We start from the raw sequence: 15468 nt of genomic DNA on the forward strand, positions 1-15468 counted from the left end.
GAAAAAAAAAAAAAAAAAGGAGAAGGGAAGATGTGTTACACATATAATTCTAGTACTCAAAAGATTAGAGCCCTTCAATAAAATAACAAATGAGTGTCTGAAGACAGCTACAGAATAATTACATATAATAAATAAATAAAAAAAAAAAAAAAAAAAAAAAGAAAGAAAATGAAGGAGAAGTGACAATGTAGCAAAGTGGAAAGTCAGGAAGACTGTGGGCAACACACTCCTCTCTGTGCCCACTGAGCAAACACATCATCAATACGTGATGAAATTGCATCTTATCTGGCATTACACTTTTCATTTTAAATGCATTATTGGATTTTTCTTTGGAAAGCCTTCCATACGCTGCAATAAATCAACTAACACAGGCACACAAAGAAAGTCTGAGCGTGAGGCTAGGGAGATTGCACAGTGGGTAAAGTGCTTGCTCTGAGGGCAGGAGATCTTGAGTCCAGATCCCCCAAACCCACCTCAAACCTAAGAGTGATGGCATGTGCCTGCAGCCTCCATGCTGGGGAACCTAGACAGGAGGCCAGAGACTCACTGACCAGCCAATCTAACCAAACTGGCAAGCTCTGGGCTCAGTGCGACCCTATCTCAAAAAATAAGGTGGAGAGGAATTGAGGAACACATCTGTCTCAACTTCTGGCCTCCACTTGCACCTGCACAGACCAGCAAGCGTGTGCACAGACGGGCAAGTGTGTAAACATACAGGCAAGCGTGTGCACAGACAGGCACGTGTGTGCACAAAGGTTACTTTCTCCAGTCTCATCTCCTAGCCACTTCTTCCTCCCGAATTTCCTTTATGTTTTTTTGAAACCCTGTTCTGAACACCCCTAGTTTCAGGTGGACACCTCACAGTGTGTGCTGGGCCCTCTCAGTGTCATATGAAAAGTGGACGTCTGCTGGAGCCCTTGGGGATGATGTCGGGCATGGTCTTTCCCTGACAACAGGGGCACCGTTTAGATTTGGAGATTTAAAAAAAAAAATGTGTCATGCTACCCTTTCTCCTGACCAGTACCTCATCCTGCAGCTCTGAGCCTCTTCCCAATACCACAGAAACTCAGGCAGCTGTTGCTTCCTGCAGGGACTCTCCATGGCAGGCTCCCCAACTCATCCGCCCTCTCCTCAGACACCACTTCCTCCTCAGAGCTGCATTTCTCCTGCCACCCTCATCTGTCAGTCTCTCCCTCCTCCCGTGTTTCTTCTGAGGCATTTGCCCCTGCCCACTGTCACCTGTGTGTTCCCTTGCTGTTTGCTTCCTCTCTGGGAATATAAACCCCGTGAGAGGAGTCTCATTCCAGACACTGATGGCACATAACATATATTCAATAAATATTTACTAAGTGAATGAATTAAGAAAGAAACATTATCAAAAAGTTTCAAATGTTCTCCTTGCTATGGTGTAAATGAAGCAGATTGCTGAAAGACGCTGGGAGCCAATTTACAACTTAGCTGCCTGAGAAAGTTGCTTGGCTTAAAATAGCCCCCTGCAATACCCCAATTAGAAACTAGAAATCATGGGCTAGAATTGGAACAGTCTACTTAGAATCTGTGGGGACTGGTGGGATGCAGGAGAAGCACACTTGCTCCAAGTGGCAAGCAGGCACAGCAAGCAGAAAGACGGTTGTCCCTTGTCCCGGTGGGAGCCTCCTCCCTAAAGCATCTGGCTTCCACAGGGGACAGAGCAGCCTCAGGAAGTCCAGGCCACTGCATTCTGCCCCAAATAGGAGAGAACCCACCCAGGAGTGGGCATCTCATTTCACTCTGCCTAACTCGCTGAGCTACCTACCATTCTGCTGCCCTCTGTGCCAGCTAGGGCTCCTCTAAAGCCCCACAGCGAGAAGTAAGAAAAGCCAAGAAGAGCCCCTAAGTCTGGTTCAAGGACGAGATAAACAAACAACAAGAGCATCCATTCACTTCTAAGCAATATGCTTCTAAAAGGACCCGAAGGAAGACACAGCATAAAACCCTTACAGCACAGGAAGGACAACAGCTTCCTGTCTGAAAGAAGAAAGGAATAGGGCAAGATTAGAAAACACAGATTCTCTGAACTGCGTCTCACTCCAGTCTGAGGGCTCCCTCTTCTTCCTCTAAGCTGAAGGAATCCAGGATGGCTGACAGGCATGGTTTGAAACAGTCACATTCACTGTTATGGCAGAGGGTGGGGGCTACAATACACAACCTCCAGTGGCAAAGTACAGCATGGGACTTCGAGATGGCTTGGCAGTTAAGAGTACTGGTGGCTCTTGCAGAGGACCCAGGTTCAGTTCCCAGCACCCATGTGATGGCTCACAGCCATGATTACCTCGAGCTTGAGGGGATCCAGCACTCTCCTCTGACCTCTGTGAGCACCAGGCATGCACGTGATGCACATATATCAGGCAGGCAAAACACCCACACAATACAGTAAAGATAATAAATATTTTTAAGAGAGAAGCACAAAGTGTGACAAAAATATTAATAAAAACACATAAAAATAATAAAAACATAGAATGGGAGCAAGATCAATACATGGTAAGTTGTTTTTCCACTGGCGAAATGAGCCAGTCCAAGCCAGCTCAGAGTACATGAAATGCAGGCTTATGGGAAGCTGCTCTGGGGAGGGCAAGGAAGGGGGGGAGAGAAAAAGATAAAGTGCCCATGCAGTGAAAAGGAAAGGGGGGAAGAAGAGGAGGAAGAGAGGGAGAAACCAAAATGTCTGGGTTAAATAGCCAAGAGCCTCTGGGGAAGGGCAGCTCAGCCCCTGGACTGGAAAGTTCAGGGTTGGGGAAGGACTATGCTAGGTAGGGACTGAGGGATGCTGGGAGAACCTGGAGGCCAGGTCTGCTCTGATATCTAAAATGTGCACCTCAGCCCCTTGTCTGGGTCTGAAGCCTAACAACAAGAAAGAAGGAGGGTCAAGTAGAAGGCCAAGCCGGGCTCTGTCAGACACAAGGCAAGAGAGGAGGCCAGCCTCACTAGAGCAGCTGTGTAAGGACTGGTGTCCAAGCACAGCTGCAGCCATTGAATCATCCCTTGAGCAGCTGAGAGAGAGTTCTGAACACTGAGGACACAGCAAGGAAAGGGGACAAGTGCGCTACGCACTGGGTGAATCTCCCAGCCAGTATCGATGGCGTGATTTCAAGCCAAAATGAGTTTTCCAAAGAAAGTACTGAAGGGTGACATGCTGGACACGAATGTGGGGTACAGTCACTAAGTCTTAGGGAGGAGGGTACACAGACCGGGGCCTCAGCCCTGGTTACTGGGAGAGCACATTACATGAGTCCTTTAGAGATGCTCCACGGTTTGAAGCTGCCCACTTGATAGATGGCCTTTCCTCCAACGTTCACAAAGGCCAGGACTCTCCTTGCTTGTCCCCAGGACATTCAGCAGTGGGTGAAATGGAGACGCATGGCAAGGAATGTTTCCCAAACGCTGGGGAAGGAGAGACTCAGAGGTCCTGGGCATTGAGGTCTGTTATAGAAGAATGTGTGTGCTAAGAGACATGCCTGCCTTCAATAACACTCAGAAGATATGTTAACAGCCTGCCTCCCTCCTGAACAGTCCTACCCACATCCTCACTTCTTACTGCATTCCTGTTGTAGTAAATTTTACTTCCATTATACGTGGGGAATATGACCATACAATGCCCCTCCCCCATTCAGATGTCAGGTCTACCAACCAAACCCACCAACTCTATCCTCCCTCCCCATCCCCCCCAGTTCAGATCGTGTGTTGCCTATAGTAGCTTGTTATCCACCTATTAATCTTCCCTCCAATCTACCTTCTAAGAGGCCTAAAGAGGGCAGGGACAGGAAGAGAGAAGCCGCTACATTCGTGGTTCTCAAGCTTCCTAAAGCTGTGACCCTTTAATGCAGTTGCTCATGCTGTGGTGACCCCACATGTGTGGTGACCCTGATCATGAGATTACTGTGTTGCTACTTCATAACTATAAATTTATGGGACCCCCCCCCAAAGAGTCCCGCCCCACAGGCACAAACTAAAGTCTCTGACCAAGTTATTTCTATTAAAAAAAAAAAAAAAAAAAACCTTCCAGTCAGGGGCTGAAAGGGTGTCTCGTGGAGCCCCTGCCTAGGATCCTCAAGGTCCTGACTTCCGTCCACAGCAAAACAAAACAAACACAGACAAAACCCCATCCGTTGTGTTGGCACAGTAAAGCTAGGCTTCAAAGCACTGCACTGCTCTGCTCCACACACCTGGTAGTTCTGAGGTATTGCCAGCCTCAAAAACAAGAGTAAAAAAAAAACAACTCCACAGAGAAATACAAAGGAGAAAGTCATATGTGTGACTCGAGCCACAGGGCTGTTGGGCTCTCTTGATCTGGTGTCGAGGACCTGAACCACTTAGGTGTCAGAGATCGCCCTTTGAGGTGAGGGTCTGCACTCACTGCTCTTTGGGATAGATCTACTGAGAGCTACTTATATGGACCTAGAAGCCGGGCACAACACAGTCTTACCCCATGGAACTAGGTGAAGTCGCCTGTCGGCCCTGGCCTGGGTCTGTAACACCCTACTTTTACTACAAGGCTCAGACTCCAAGCCACCTTGGGAAAACTGTACTGCAGCCCAGCAGGGAACAGAGCAGATAAAACTGAGCAACTAACACGAAGGCCAGGTGAGCATGTGAAGTTGTGGGAAGACCCTCCCTGTGCCTGAAGCCGTCACTCTAACCCACACTACAGTCAGTAAGTCTAGTCCCACTCCAGAGAAATGTGTCTAAGAGGATCTTCTACAGAGCCAATATTCTGTAGGCAAGAGAGAGGGTTCAGAAGGTAGAGTGCTTCTTGCCCAAGCCTGACACCTAAGTTTGATCCCTGGAACCCACCTACCAGTGAGCTGCTCTCACACCATGACTCCAGCACTCCTACAGGGAAGTGGGAGGAGTCAAGAGAATCAGCAGAAGCTCATGGTGCAGCTAGCACAGAGAGGCAGAGACTGAAACAAGAGACCTGCCTCAAACAATGTGAGAGGGAGGAACAGAATCCCAAATTTATCCTAACTGCCACACACACACACACACACACACACACATATGTAAATAAGAACATGGAGTCATGAAACAAACTCAAGATGAGCATGAGGCAAATAAGACCAGAAGATAGGACAGACTCAAATAAACATCCCAGCTATGAAACTACAATCCAAACGGAGGCTAAGCACCTTCACCATCTTAGACTCGACAGCTGAAAAGAGCTATGATGGAGGCAAACAGCTCCCTGTGTTCCAAGTACAGCAGCGAGGCCACAGACTAAAAGTAACTAAAACATAAAAGAGAGAGCAAGGCCCCAGTATTCATCCACAAGTTTCCAAAGAAGGTAGTTAGGTAAGAGTAGACTAGAGGTAGTCAGAAGGACAAGTGCCAGGATCTACAGGTGACTCCTGAATCCTCACAGCCCAGGCTGGGGAGCTCACAGGGGGAGAACCTGTGGCTATAATTTTACAAACTGACCAAAGCATCAAAGTGCCTTCTAAACTAATTTATCTATACCCACCATTAGTGCAGTTCTCTGACCTCACCAGAGACCCATCAACATGTAGAGAACATGTGTCATGAGAGGCTCAACCGTAAATGGGACATCTGCATCACACCTCACTACAGAAAGACCTTAAGGATGAGACAGAACTACTGTACTTGTGAACTCGAAGCAGCTATGGCTGCCTGACCAAGACCTGCATAAGTTGCAACCAGTCAACATTCCAGCACAGAGGCAGAAGGAACACATGAGTCCTTACCCCTACATGGGGAGCTATGGACAGTTAACGGCTTTTCGGGGACTTTTTAGAGTCAGTTTTCTACAAGGGTGTGGTCTCTTGTAGGTAGACATTCTAAAGGAAAACACTTAGCATGAACTGGAGTCAGTGGGCTATTTAAAATAAAAAGACCTGGGGTTGGGAAGGGAGAGTGATTGGAGAGTGTCTGGGAGGAGTTAAGGGAAGGAGTAGGGTGCAGATAAGATAAAAATACATTGTATGCATGTATGACATACTCAAACACTAATAAGATATCACTTTAAAAATTGTCTTTGTTCATACATACTTGTAAATCCTATAAGCACCAGGAAGATCACAAGTTCAAGTCCAGCCAGGGCTACACAGGAGACTGCTTTAAAGGATTCAAAGAAACTGGTGAGAAAGCTCAATGGGTGAAGGAGCTTGTGGCTAGGCTGGCAACCTGAGTTCCAGCCTCAGAATCCACATAGTGGATAATAAAAATTATATATATATATATATATATATATATATATATATATATATATATATACACACACACACACACACACACACACACACANTATATATATATATATATATATATATATATATATATATACACACACACACACACACACACACACACACACATATACATATACTGGTTTGATTTGGTATGAGTACGTGCTGTGCATATAGCAAAGGTCATGAGACTAGTGCGGAGTTCAGAGGATAACTTGCAGGAGTCAGTTCACTCCATCCATCCTGTGGGATCTGGGGGGCTGAACCCCAGGTGATTAAGCTTGGCAGCAAGTGCTGTTCCCACTGAATCACTTCACTGCCAAGTCCCCAAAAATTTTAATTAGAAAAATTCCAGGGCTCAATGAATTCCATTCCTTGTACTACAAAAGAAGAGTGGAGAAAACCAACCTCCCCGTAAAGTCAGTAACAATAAACCTGCACCCAGAAACAGTGTTGGAAACAGAGGAACCACACGGAGGTCTCTCAGCACAAGGTCTCTCCCAGATGGCTTCTGCAGAGGGAGAGGAACAAAGGTAACCATCACTGGACTTTTAGGTTAGGACAAGAGCAGGCTGCCCAGTTCTGATGTTTCTCCTGGCTGTAGGTAGGTGCTGCAGTATTGAACTAAGCCTAGGTCAGGATGAACTATATCTGGGCAGCATTTTCCTTGTTAAGAAAATTGTGAGGGGTTGGAGAGATGGCTCAGTGGTTAAGAGCACTGACTGCTCTCCCAGAGGTCCTGAGTTCAAATCCCAGCAACCACATGGTGGCTCACAACCATCTGTAATGGGGTCTGATGCCCTCTTCTGGTGTGTCTGAAGATGGCAACAGTGTACTCATACATAAAATAAATAAAGAAATCTTTAAAAAGAAAAAGAAAGAAAGAAGGAAGGAAAGAGAAGGAAAAAGCAAAGAAAGTTCTGAATTATGGGGCTGGAAAGATGGCTCAGCGATTAAGAGCACTTTACTCTTCCAGAAAAACAGGCCTTAGCACCCCCATGACAGCTCACAATCAGCTCTAACTGCAGTTCCAGAGGATCTGATGCCCTCTCTTGGCCTCTGTAGACACTGCACACATGTAATGCACAGACATACATGCAGGCAAAATACTCATAAACATAAAAATAAATACTTTTTAAAAGAAAATTATTAGTGAGAAGTGGTTGCCTAAATATCATCTTTTATGGTTAAGCCTATGTCTGTAGAGTGAGAGTCCCTTGAACTATTAAAAATAACAGCAATCACTATAGTTTTTTTCCTATACATTCCTGTTGCATGCTTAAGTCCATGTAGATGAGCAAAATTAACTTTTTTGATTGTTGGTTTGTTTTTTTTTAAGTCAGTATTATATATATTTATATATATTATATATTTATATATACACATCCCAAGTTCTGCATATCCGACCAAGAAAGAAAATCCTTCCGTTCACTGTTACTCAACTGTAAACTGTACATCCAATGAGCTGAAGGTGGTGGTGGTGGTGGTGGTGGTGGTGGTGGCGGCAGTGGTGGCAGGAGAATTAAGAATGACATGTCCTATGAGCAGGGGACGGGAGGAGGAGATGGGGCAAACCCCACTGAAATGTTCCCTGACCCCAAGGCTTCAGCACGAGTCCCAAGTCCTGCATTAGAGTCCACACGTGCTCACGTACACACGTCCAGAGCGTTGTTGGTTTGTTTTTGTTTTTGTTTTGTTTTGTTTGTCAAGGCCAGTTGAGACTCTGGTCCTCGAGTCACTTGGCTTGAGAAGGGTTTCTGGCTCCTCTGCTCTGCCTTTCTTGGCTGTTCTGCCTTTTGAGAGTAAGTCAGGGTCTTGCTTGGCTGTGACTTTGCTTGGAAACATGGACGCGGTTATTCCTGTGTTGACCCTCCTCTTTACAGAATAGGCACTGGTTAGTCTACCCAGTGAAGCCCCCATATTTCGAATAAAGAGATTATCTTAGAAGCTAACAGTCCAGTAGCTTTGGGACTTGAGGTCTTGGCTGTGGCTGTGGAGTCAGAGCCGGAATCCTTCTGCCTCCCTGACTCAACCTCTCTGCTTGAGTTGTGAGAAATGCCCAGTTCTAATGGCACGCCAACATTTCCATAGCTGGTCTTCTGGGATCCAGTGCATGGATACTGAAGAATCAATTATGATGTGTATATTACTATCACTCTGTAGGGTTGAGAGGTGCTTCCCGCCAGTAGGGGGCTGGAACAATGTCTCTGGACAACGTATCCAGAAGGTTCTGTGAGAGGATAATGGCAGCATTGTAAATCAGCCAACACTAAGAAAAATAGGGCAGCTCAAGCCAGCTCAGAATTATCACCAACCATCAAAACTGTGCTTCTGGGCACAGTAATGGGAGTCCCATCAGAGCATCTGTCTTCTTGCTAAGAAAGTGCTAAGGCAGCTGCCTCTTCTATAAGTAAGAATAGAAAATGATAGGTGATAGATAGATTACAATTCTATTAGAATTGCATTATAAAAAAAAGCAATCAGGGTCGGAGCGAGCGGGGCTGGAGCAAGCTGGAGAAGGAAAGGGAGTGGGGAGGGGGGTTAAAAAGAGAGAGAGAGAGAGAAANAGAGAGAGAGAGAGAGAGAGAGAGAGAGAGAGAGAGGAGGCCAGGCAGTGTGGTGTATGCCTTTAATCCAAACACTTGGAAGGAAGAGGCAGGAGGATCTTTGGGTTCGAGACCAGCTTGGTCTACAGAGAGAGTTCCAAGACAGCCAGGCAGCCAGGGCTACATAGAGAAACCCTGGTATATTTGTGTGTGTGTGTGTGTGTGTGTGTGTGTGAGAGAGAGAGAGAGAGAGAGAGAGAGAGAGAGAGAGAGAGAGAGAGAGAGAGAATATATGAATGTTTATCTCGAGAAAAAGAAGAAACTAGGAGAGAATATAGACCAAGGCCTGAACTGGCTGAGACCTTTCATTTCCCTGGTGGAAACATGACCAAGTAGAGCTGAAGACCCACAAGTGGCCTGTCCACCTTCACTGCCTTGGTTGGGGTTGAGAATTAACAGCAGAGTCAAGTGTGGTCTGCTAGCTCCCCTTCAAGGAGGTTCTAGGGAGGAGTTAGATGGGATGCATCTTAGAGAAGGAAGCAATCAACGAAAGGGAGGAGCTGGACTCATAAAGGCGTTCAGTTGGGGCTGCAGCTTCCAGACAGCTCCGCCCTAATCAAATCACAGAGCATGTGTCCTTGTGGGCCCTAGGTGTCCTCTCTCATGTACCCAGCACACGAGGAAGGAATCTGTGCCTGAGAAAATGTAGAAATTCCCTTCCAAGCGTCTTTAGTACCTTGGCTCAAGTCATCTCACGGCACTCTGCTGCTAAGCCAGTCTCCCTGCCTCTCAGCATCCCTGGCCTCCCGCCTTCCAGAGCATGTGGGAGAACAGAGTGTCAAGAGTATGCCTGAGCCTGGGGACAGACGTAGGGAATATAACACCAAGGCGCTGGAGGCTGTGCAGCTTCTTGGTTCTCTCTTAGCTTTAAACCCTTTAAGTTTTAATGTCAGTCTTCCCAGAGTTCTTGGGTTTTCTGGTTTTGCTGTTTTGAGGCAGGGTTTCACAGAGCCCAGACAGACTGGAAACTTGCTATGTAGCTGAGGCTAGCTTTGAACGTCTGTTCCTCCTTCGCTTTAGAGTATGCTCTTTGGGCCAAGTATACAGCTCACGACTATCATCCCTGTACTCGATACCTGGTTGCTTTAGATAAGGTCTTTCACTAACCTTGGAGCTCACTGAGTAGGCTAGACTGACTAGCCAGTTGAACTGTCTCCTCTTCAGTGCTAGGATAGGATTATAGGCATGTACCACGAAGCCTGGCTTTTTTATGTGGGTATTAGGGATTGAACTCAGGTCCCCACACTTGCACAGCAAGCACTCTCCTCAAAACACTATTTGACACTTTTACTAGGACACACACACACACACACACACCAAGAGAGAGAAAGGGGGAGGGAGGAATTGGCATGTAAATCAAGGTCTTAATGCCAGTGTACTAAGGACTGTGATGGACATGGGGCTGGCTGAGGAGAACTGCATCCCTTACCCAGGACCATAGGCAAGGCCTTCCTAGTGAGCAAGCACTCACTCTGAGCTTTCTGTTTCAGTGAGAGCACATGTCCCAAGAAGTGCAGATAACAAAAAATGCAGGCCCCAATTGTATTAGACCCTCAAATACATCTCTAGTGCCACCGGGTACTCCCCAGCTCATTATGAAGTCTACTTTACGAAAGAGAATAGCAAGGCTTGTCCAAAGTCAGAGTGTTAGTGACTTGGAGCAGAGACAGGCTTTGTAAAGACAGTACACATCTCAATTCTTTGACTGACCTTGGCCTATGATCCATTGCTATTTATCTGATGAGAATCCAGAGTAACTGTGTTGACACAGCACTGCCAGCCCTCACCTGCCCACCCCCCTCTCTCTCAATTCTGTTTGCTCTCTCTGCCTTTGCTGGGCACGATAAATACGGAGTACAGCAGGAAGACTTAGCAGGTGAATGAAGGTCACTTTCAAGTTTAAATGAATTCAAGCCTTGCTTCTTGCTCTCACAATTATCAGTCCAACTCTATTTGTTGAGAAGGAACAAACGACTGAAACATGCCACTGTGTTAAGTAAACGAACTGTGCTTAAATGCACAGTGATATAACCTAACGCCACAGGCTCATGACAACCCAAAACCTGTGATGTTTTGGAAAACATTTGTTCAAAAAAAAAAAAAAAAGACTGTTGCAGGGAACTTCTACAAATGTACTCTGGCAGCCTGCATACATTGACTAGCCCACCACCAGTGCATATCTAAAATTGCATTTATTAGTCTGCAACCACACATCAGATGTAGTCAGATTAAAGTTTTGACTAGTGCTGTCTAACAGGAGTAGGGGGAAAAAGAAGCTATTAAGTCTGACCCACTCTGAAACTGGAGTTTTCCCTGCATGGTGCTTAGGGGCTGCATCATACTGGCTGAGAGCCGTCAGCCCCCTGCAACCCCAAGTCTAGACTTTTCTGCACAGGAGCAATACTTCCAATCTGCAGTTGTTTGACTTTGTAGCCTTTACTTGGCTAATCACATCTAAAGTATACACTCATGTGTTTAAAAGGTGTTTTCTTACATTTCTGGTAGTAAGCCTAGCCTTTAACAGCCATCTTTCCACCAGCTATGGTATGTAGTGCACGCCTTTAATCCCAGCACTCAGCAGGCAGAGGTGGAAGGGAGCTCTGTGAGTTCCAAGCCAGCTGGGTCTACAGAGTGAGCTCCAGGGCAGACAGGGCTATGTAAGAGACCTTATCTTAAAGGAAACGGGTTATTTTTCTTTCTTTCCTTGAACTTTTTGTAAATAGCTCAGGTCTTTTGAGTTACTTACATTGCTTAGAAAGGATACAATCTTGGTTCTATCTTTCCCTCCTTCCCATGCTGTGTTCCTTCTCTGTCTAAATCTTTAAGAAATCAAATAACACCAGGCAGTGGTGGTACAAGCCTTTAATCCCAGCACTTGGGATGCAAAGGCAGACAGATTTCTGACTTTGAGGCCAGCCTGGTCTACAGGGTGAGTTTCAGGACAGCCAGGGCTATACAGAGAAACCCTGTCTCGAAAAAACCAAAAAAAGAAAGAAAGAAAATAACTGGTGTTTTCTTTCCTTCCTTTGAAAATCTGAATCCAAACCACCACAAGAGACTTTAGTCATTTATAGCCTAAGTATAAATATTATTATAAATATAAATAAAACATTGTTTCTAGAAGAATTGCTTCTGTACTTTAATGTACAGATGTGATTGAGGGCTTAAATAAAAGGCCTAGTTTGTTTAAAGTTTGGTGGGTGAATATGTTATTGGTATGGCCCATCGCTGTTGGAGTCAGGACAGAGAAGCAGAAGCACCCTATGCACAAACCAGCCATGAGCAGGGATTCGAGCTGCCTTGTTCCTAAGAGGGACTGAGGATGGCCCTAGGAAGCCCACATAGCAATGTACCAAACTCTGCTACTTCCAGGAAAATGGCTTCACAGAGCTTTCTAATAACACCAAAATTTTGTTCTTTTAAAATATGTCCATTTTTGAAATATGTCTTTAATTTAAATATGTGGATATATGCAAAAATGGCCTATGTAAATAAAAGCAACTGCAATTTCACAACTCACTTAGTTCGGAATAAAAAGGCACTTAACAACCTATAATGAACATGTTTTCAAAATTCTAGTTTTAGAAGAATATCACTGAGCATTCTGGTGCATGCCTTTAATCCCAATACTTAGGAGGCAGAGCCAGGTGGATCTCTGTGAGTTCGAGGCCAGCCTTGTCTACAAAGCAAGTCCAGAACAGCCTGAGATGGTTACCATGAGAAAGCCTGTCTTGAAAAAACAAAACCATATTTGTCTAAGTGTATGATTTGATAGTATAACAAAGTTTCACATTTCTTTGGGCATTTACTAAACAATTTCAATTAAGCACATTCTAGAAGTTCACTGAAACCTTGCTAAGGTATCTTACAGGCTTGGTTATGAAAGGCTCTTTAGTATAGGAACAGAATCTGATTAAGTAGTTCTGGGATGCATGGGTTCTAACTGTGTTCAGTTTAGTGGTTGTGCAGCCTTACATCCCTCTGAGCTTTAGCTTCTTGTCTCTGTAAGGGATGATATTCCCAGAAGAATCCTTTACCCACAGGGATATGTTCTAAGGCTCCCAGGAGGCACCTCCAGCTATGGATAGTCCAAACCTTACAGGCCCTATGCTTTTCCTACATCTGTGCACTTGTGGTGATGTTCAGTTATAAATCAGGCACAGAAAATCCCAGCTCTTTCTGTTGGGGGAGAGATAGGGTTAGAACCATTTTTTTTTGTTGTTTTGTTTTATTTTGTTTTTTGGTTTTTTGTTTGTTTGTTTTTTACTCTACGTTTCTTAAGCTCTACCCTCAGAGAAATGTATTAACTAGCACTAATTCGATGGGCTTGCCAAACCTCACCAATCTGGGAGAAGGGAAATACCCAACTCCAATCTACTCTAGTGGTCCCGCCACTGAAGAGGCGGCAGGTGGGATAAGTGGAAGGGACAGGTGAAGTTCATCCAGAAGTACAGGCTCACTAACACAGAGACCTAGCCTCTAGATGAGTACATTTTCGCTGCCTTCTTACCATGACAACACTGTAGAGAAGTCTTTTTCCCACAGTCCCTCCCACCTGTTCATCAAGCCCAGTGATTGGAGAAAAATTACAAGAGGGACTAAAAGGTAAGGAGTACGGCCTGAAGACAGAGCAAGCGCGGAAAGTACAGTCAAGCCTGGCAGGGATGCTGGAATTACCGTGAAACAGTGACGGCTGAGATGCCAGTGACGGCTGAGATGCCGGTGGCGGCAGCGGCACAGATAACAGGGCAGCGTGCAATGTTAGAGAAGCAGGCAGAGGGATGGAAAAACTACGAGAACCAAAAAGAAAGCACGAAGATGAAAAATGCCAAAGAGCGCCTTTAGTCAGGACGTGGCTGAGCAAAGAACCTTCCAGCTTGGGAACATCCCAGGAGAGACCCAGAGAAAAATGCATGAGAAAGAAATGGGGCAGAATCTCCACAGCTGCAGGACAGCCATGACGGAACAGTGTTGGTGGGGACTGAAGAGAGCGAGAGAAAGAAACTAACCACCAAATACACGCAGCGACAGCCACCGAGAACTGCTCCCACATTAATGTTAGGCTGAGGTCCAGGTTAGCCAGAAACAACCTCAGAAACCATGCAAGCAGGGAGACATATTAAAATGGATGCAAGGGAAAACTCCAGGCTAGAATTCTGTACCCTGCGAAACGCCCTTTCAATGAGCAGGGGAAATACTTCCTCCAACCAAAACTCAGAGATCTGCTGTCAGAGTTCTCGCCTGGCAGGAATGCTCAAAGATCTTCTTTAATAAGAAGTAACACAGCCACGGCCAGAAACAGACCTCCATGAAAGAAAATGCACCCGAGTTGGTGCGAGTGAAGGGAGAAACAAAACCGTCTTTCTTTTCCTTGTTCTTTATGAATCTCACAGCAGTTTTTTTTCAGAATAGTAACTGACACTGGGGCTGGATATAGCTCAGTTGGTAGAGTGCTTGAAGTCCAAAAACAGGGTGAGGTCAAGGGATGCCCGGCTATGGGAGCCTACTGTGATAGTGATAAGAATATATTTGATTATGTGGCTACAAAATGACTGATGGCAATAATATAAGGTATGGGAAGGAAAAAGTAGAATTACTTTGTTATTATATGATACTAGCATTACCCATGAGGTTGTGCAGCTGTAACACATACCAACATATACAGAGGACAGGTTTATTTGGGGATCTCGCTATCAGAAGTTTCAGGCCATGATGACTGACTGATTGATCCTGCTGCTTTAGGGTCTGTAATAAGACAAAATGTGTTTTTTAAAACAAACAAACAACAACAAAAACCCAACTGTTCACCTCACGGCTAAAACATGAAAGAGAAGAGAAAGGGACTAGGGTCTCATAAATTCTCCTCAAAGTTGTGCTTCCTGCTAGGCTCTACCTCTTTAAAGGCCACCACCTACTCCCCGGTAGTGCCACTGACTAGGAACCAAGCCTCTCTGGTACTTAGCCAACTCATAGCACGGTGTTACTTAATAATGTGGCCAGACTGGCTGCACACATATGCTACAAACTCAGAGGTCCCCAAGATGAGGGAAAGGATGCAGAACTGACACACCAGAGAAGAGAAAAGGGGATCATATAAAACCACCAATTAAACCAAAGAGGCAGAGAGTTGGTATACACCATGTCTTATATTTAAGCACCAGTAAAAGAAGGAAAGGGAGAGAGGGAGGGGGGAGGGAGGGGCCAAAAATCAAGGCCAACAGATTGAAACTGTAAGGAAAAAATGGCAGCTATTAATCCCACTATCAGAAGTCAGTCTGAGTATCAGTAAGCTAAGCTACCTATTAAAGGACAGGAATGGCTCCAAGAAACAAGATCCACCTAAATGTTGTCTGCAAGAAGCTCACTTTAAATATAAGAACACACCAAGAATTAAAAGTAAATGGAGACGCTGGGTTGCACTTGTAGATACTGGGCAGACTGAGACAGGACAGCAAATCAGAGGCGGGTCTGAGTACCAAAGTGAGACCCATCTTTAGGGGTCAGGGGGGAGATGAGCTAGGCCTGATATGGCTGCTCCTGAAGATAAAGTCTTATGTATGCTAGTAACAGAGATGGACCAATGGCTAAAGACCAATTGCTAAACAACCTCGAGACCCAAGTTC

At 45.4% G+C, this 15468-nt stretch overlaps 1 protein-coding gene across 1 annotated transcript in view; it reads right to left on the bottom strand.

Moving 5' to 3' along the window:
- The window catches only part of Enthd1 (ENTH domain containing 1), a 105377-nt gene that overhangs the window by 80822 nt on the left and 9087 nt on the right, over positions 1-15468 (bottom strand). The gene's annotated exons all lie outside the window — the stretch shown is intronic.

This window comes from Mus pahari, chromosome 17 (genome assembly GCF_900095145.1).
Source record: "Mus pahari chromosome 17, PAHARI_EIJ_v1.1, whole genome shotgun sequence".
Classification (NCBI taxonomy): domain Eukaryota; kingdom Metazoa; phylum Chordata; class Mammalia; order Rodentia; family Muridae; genus Mus; species Mus pahari.